Source organism: Takifugu flavidus, chromosome 1 (assembly GCF_003711565.1).
Source record: "Takifugu flavidus isolate HTHZ2018 chromosome 1, ASM371156v2, whole genome shotgun sequence".
Classification (NCBI taxonomy): Eukaryota; Metazoa; Chordata; class Actinopteri; order Tetraodontiformes; family Tetraodontidae; genus Takifugu; species Takifugu flavidus.
The window spans coordinates 14,717,426-14,723,570 of NC_079520.1; positions in this window are offsets into that span (position 1 = coordinate 14,717,426).

Consider the following 6,145-nt stretch of genomic DNA (forward strand, 5'->3'; position numbering starts at 1 on the left):
TGCAGCCACAGCTCGCGACAGCAGCAGTTTGGACCGATACCGTGCCTTGAAGACCATCTCTCTCTGCTCCACAGAGGACACAGCACTAATCAGACAGTCAGTGGAGGAAAGACCACATTGACAGGCAGACAGGCAGGTAGGCAGGTAGGCAGGCAGACAGGCAGGCAGGCAGGCAGGCAGGCAGACAGGCAGGCAGGCAGGCAGGCAGGCAGGCAGGCAGGTAGGCAGGCAGGCAGGCAGGCAGGCAGGCAGACAGGCAGGCAGGCAGGCAGGCAGGTAGGCAGGCAGGCAGGCAGGCAGGCAGGCAGGCAGGCAGGCAGGCAGGCAGACAGGCAGGCAGACAGGCAGGCAGGCAGGCAGGCAGGCAGACAGACAGACAGACAGGCAGGCAGGCAGGCAGGCAGGCAGGCAGGCAGACAGACAGACAGACAGACAGACAGACAGACAGACAGGCAGGCAGGCAGGCAGGCAGACAGACAGGCAGGCAGGCAGGCAGACAGACAGGCAGGCAGAGAGCAATGGCACAACGGAAAAAGTGCAGAGAGGCTCAGAAGAGGTTGGTTGCCAGGAAACAGATAATTATTTATGATTTTGTGATTGGTAATGAATGCGGCAGCTGAGGACATATGCTGCTAGTGTGCTTTTTTTCTTTTTTTCAAAGAGAGACAGTGAGACAATGACAGGAATATTCACAAGAAAAGTTCTGGAAAAATACAGACTGCAGAGCTCAGCAGAGGCACTTGTTGGGTTTTTAAGGAGATCAACGGTGGAAACAAGAAACTGTCACAAAAAAGAATGAAAAAAACCTGGAGAGGAAGAAATAAAGAACCTCCACTTGAAATTCTTGGCGGAGCCCATCGATCCTTGTCTTGTATACTCATTGTTTTGCACAATTCTCCCCTACTGAGTTGTGCATCCAACATCGGCAAACAGCGTGACGAATTGTGCTTTTACAGCCCCAGCAGATGCACATCGCTGATACACCCAGTTTGATGAGGCCACATCCCAGCTTTCATTGGGACACTGTGGACCACAGGAATGATCCTGAAGCAGCCTCAAAGGGGGAAAACTATCACAACCTTGCCCCATCATCAGGTATTTTAAAAAATAACAACCATGACGATAATAATGATATGAATACATTTGATTTATCACGCTCGATGACACTTTTCACAAACATGACCAACAGATAAAAAGAGCACAGATTAAGTGTGGATAAAATAAAAATAAAACTGGATTTTTACCTCTTTTCTACTGAAATTTTAACAAGGTATTTACAAGAGGAACCTGGGACTATTTGGAGGGTCGCCATGGCAAAGGTCCCCCAGATGGCCAACAGGTTTGTTAGCTAAAGGGTTGATTTGCCCAGAGCATTATCCCTGTGCCACGGTCCCTTTCACCTGGCGGCAGGTGCCTGTGCAGACTCAGAGCACTGACCTGCTCTTTCATTTCTGCATCTTCAGTCCTGAATTGAATCAGACTGAGCTGCAACATTCATGATGTGACCCACCGCCAAGTGAAATGTATACAAAGTTGTGGAAGTAATCATTTATTTTTTTCATCATTAATTTTTTTCTGATCAATTTGTAAGTTGGGTCTGTCTTTCTCCAAGAGAACGTTACCCTGTGGCCATAGCAACATATTCTGGCCCGTCACAAAGATCAGGCTTTCAAAAAACTGATCAGTTCATGATCAGTAATTTTGACGTCTTCATTTTAGAGCCAACTGTTAAACAGATTTAAGCTTTCGCTCTTAGAGGCTTGGCTGTTTGCCATAAAACATTGTTGACCTGAGTATCTGTTTCTATATGTAATGATCTACAAATTACATGAAATGTATCCATTAACCCTGTTACGCTTATTTAAACCCCGTTAACATGTTATGTATTTAAATACACATTATAGGATACTGTTAAATGACAAAATCAAATTTAATACCTCATATATAATATATAGTCTATCCACTGTGAAGAATAAAATGTAATACTAATTACATAATCTAATAAACCATGTAGAACTAAGTGTTGCTATTACAAACTGACATCTAGATCTTACTATTATTTACTGTATATATAGATATCTCGAATTTAAAACATTTGAGTCAGAAAAACCTAAAATTCATGTCTCCACCTCCAGAGGGCAATGGAATTCTTTTCCATCCCATTTTCAGTTCTCTACCAGCTGTTCTTAACCAGGGTCAGGAGGGGGCGCTCAAGGCTCCCCCCAGAGTGATCAGGTGGGAGGCAGGCTCCGCTGGACAGGTCACCGGTCATCAGCCCACAACACGTACACGCCAGTCTCTCGCACATTCGCATCCCGGGACCATTCAGAACAGCTGTGTTCAACTAATGTTTGTTCAGCCGAACAGTTGGTTTTGATCCACACTTACTGGACTACATCGGCAAGTTGGACATGAGGTCTAGTGACATCTAGTGGCGACAGTGTGAATGCAACAGCCCCTCTCAAATCCGCAGACATGAAGACATTTCCAATCCAACTTGTTGTTGGTTGACAACCCCCTGTATTCTACTGTTCAGTATCAAATTCAAAGGTAAGATGATTTTTATATGTTGCAACATCTTTCAGGGGTCACTTTACCTTTCTATGAGATCAGGTTTGGTACTTTTATTTTGATAGCAAACTGAACTGAGGAGGGTATATACAGCAGTAAGATAACTCAGGAGGTCAGAGGTGAAAACACTTTGACTTTTCAATGAGATAATTCCATGCGGGTCACTGGACTCCCAGGATGCAGCGATAATGTGTCAGCTGTGCAGCTGTTTGAGGTCAGAGAGCATTATGGGATACAGAGTGAGCCTGTGGGTGAGCCCGTGGGTTAGTCTTTTCAGCAGTCAGGACACACAACACAATTATATCACAAAGAAGACAATGGCCCTCCCTCCACGTCCTGCCGGCACCTGAATGCCTCCAGTTATTTGCCGGTTTAACCCTTAAGAAAGTTAGTCCTGGAAGTCTTGTAATGACATCTACTTAAATAAATTTAACTAAAATATAAGAATAAATACAACAAGATAATGACGCATACATAAAACATGAACATTCCCATAAAACAGGTTAAAGGCAACCTTAACTCAAAGCTTTAAACCCACTTTAAATCCATCATAATAAAGAGCTGAGCACCTTCAGAATCTATGTTCACTAATTCTATCGGTAATTAAATGCTCTGGGTTTGGCTCATCAAATGTCTAAATTTCTACAGCAGACAGAAAATGAAGACATAAATGAGCCATAAATCAGATAAATGGCTCAAAAGCTACAGTCCTACATTTGTTTCCTCTTAATTGATGGAATGAGCAGAAAAGGGAAAATGAAATCATGTTAAATTGCAGGTTAGAAGTTGCAAGACAGAACCTAAAGTCAAAGGGTGGAGATGTAATAAGTTTAGAGTATAATTTTATAGTTTTAACTTAACTTTTGCCCCGAAAAAAGATTCAAGCTTATTATTTTGATAGCAGTTTATTGATATAAAACATATAAAAAAAGTTCTGCATGAACAGATTCAAGCATCAGCTGGCGTGCGTCACCTTAAACCCTGTAATTGCAGGCAGGGAGCTGCTCTCACATCAAACATGAGTGGAGATCACTGCTGTTAACAGACTTTGAAGATGCAACTCTTTCAAGCGTGGCACCGTGATATTTCAAATAAAAGCTCAGATTTGAGCCGCTCCTACTCATGCAGCCTGTGTAAACACGCTGTAGTAGGCAGCCATGACGCCACACCTCTCCCTCCACTGGCTGTGTGTCCATGATGGAACTCATTTTGAATTTGTTCTGATCACTTTTAAAGCACCCCTGAGTCTGGCTCCAAGCTGCACCACATTTACTGACTCCAGGGCCTGAGGTCAGCAGCTGGGCCCCTCTGCTTATGCCAAAGATCAGGTTGACTCAAGGCGATTGGATTTGGCGCTTTTGCTGCCAGTCTAGATTTGATATTGGTATATCTGTATATCTGTAGTGTTCTGGCGTTTCATGTGTAACCTTTATTTTATTTCTAACAATCTAAAGTTAAATGTGATAGCAAACAGATTATGAATAGCAAGAGCAAGGCTTAAAGACTGATTACTAAGAATCACAACATTTAATAGAGCTTTGAAATGAGTTGAAATTGAAACGGGTTTGTTAAGTCTCAGTGATTTTTGTAGTTTATTCCAGCGGGATGGAATAGAAAACAGTGCTGTTCTCTGTGGGGAGCAAGAGGGGGCCAACTTTACTGTATGAAGTGCAGAATAATGGGCTTCACAAACGGGAGAGGGGACATAATATTATCAACATCCAGAGAGAATTTAAGAGGGCCGAGAGGCGACCCTTGTTAGACCTAACTCCATCTGCAGTGGCGACTCGAGATCCCCCCGGGAGATAAATGGAGGGCCAACTGAGAGAGGCTATCCAAGCTGGTGGATGAGAGCGGTGAGCAGAATATTATGGGCTACAGGTCTGAGCATCAAGACCATTAGAATGTTAACAACATACATGAGGGCTGATGTTGGCAGCTTTTCATAACAGATTAAGAATCAGGTGAGGCGGTTCAGTGGGCGCTGAGATATGGGTCCTGGCCAAAGACCTCCAGGAGGAGAGTAAGAGGGGGAGCTAGGTACGATCATGGCCGCAGGACTGTGGTGAAAACAATCATGGTCGCATTATTTTCAAACATCTAAATAATCTTCCTCCTGACAAGTAATAACAGGTTATACTGCATGTTCTGACAGCAGGTCAATAACATTTGGACTTTAAACAGATATTGTCTTGTCTCTATGTGCAATCTCAGACTGGAGACTTCTTGCTGTGCTTTTGGACTCCGAGAAAATCCTGGTCTTTAACGTAATGCATTTGTAAACACTAACAAAGTACAGGAAATTCGTTTTTGAAATTCATTCACAAATTTAATCCTGGTAAAGCCTAAAATAATAATATTCAATTTAAAAAATAAATCAGAAGAGTCAGTGGAGTGAACAGTGCACATCAGTGATCTATTTGGTGCCGCTGTAATAACAAATCTGAATAAAATATTTGATTTTGTTGGTGAAATTTAAAATTAAAGCCTTTCTCCTACTTTGGGGGAACATCTTATGACATCATGTGGTTCCACTAATTATAATGTTGGCTAAATACCAATTGCGCAAATTTATTCCATCGCAGAGTCAGTGTTTTGCATGTTACAAGAATAGAACAAATCTTAGGTAAAAGCCTGAATAAATAAGATAAATAAAGAAATAAAAAAGAATCTGATGGTCCCTTTCAAGGTTTAATGGAAAAACGTAAAACCAAAATTGAATGCACAGAACATTTCAGTAATCAACCCTGGAACTCAACAAAGCCTGGATTAGTTTTAAGAATCATTCCAGTGGGGAGATGCTGAGTTCTGAGCAGTCGACAAAGCTGAAGACAGAATCTGTCTCTTTCCCAGAGTAGGTAACATCTGCGTGGGACAATGAAAGCTGAGTGCTGATCATTGACCCAAAAAGATTCCAATCAAAAGGAGTGCAACGTCCTTCTGGTAATGAGCTATTGCCTTCAAATACACCCAGAGGCAGCAGTCTGAATGAGGTGTTGCCTCTTCCACCTGTGTTTAAACTCTTCAATGTTAAGATTTTCTTTAACTCTAAACTTAGCAAGAGTCAAATATGGTAGAACTTGTTTGGCTCTGATCAACACAATATAACCAGGTCAAGGCGGCTGTTGTTTTTTTTTACCTGTACCTCCTAGGACTGGTGGTAAACACAAAGATTTAAACATTTTCCAACAAAACCATAATTATCCTGGATGGAGCTCTTTTTTTTGGACAAATCTGGTGAATCAATATCTGCCCCATAACTCCTTATCTGAAGTGAGGTCTACTTCTTGTACCCAGGATCTCCACCCATTCCTGGCTCTTGTCCTGCCCCAGCATGCAGACCCACCTGACGCTTAAGCCATCTTAAGACGCCCTAAATTACCATCTATTGAACTCGACATAAGCATCATATCTAAATCTGCCATGTTAGCAGCAAAGAATTTCTCCTTTTCACACGTCAGCTGATATGAACTACATCATTTCAAACTAATGTTCACTTCAGAAATAACTATTGAAAGTTGTAATTATAAAAACATTTAAAAATGTATATTTCTGTTTTTGTAAATTAACCTGA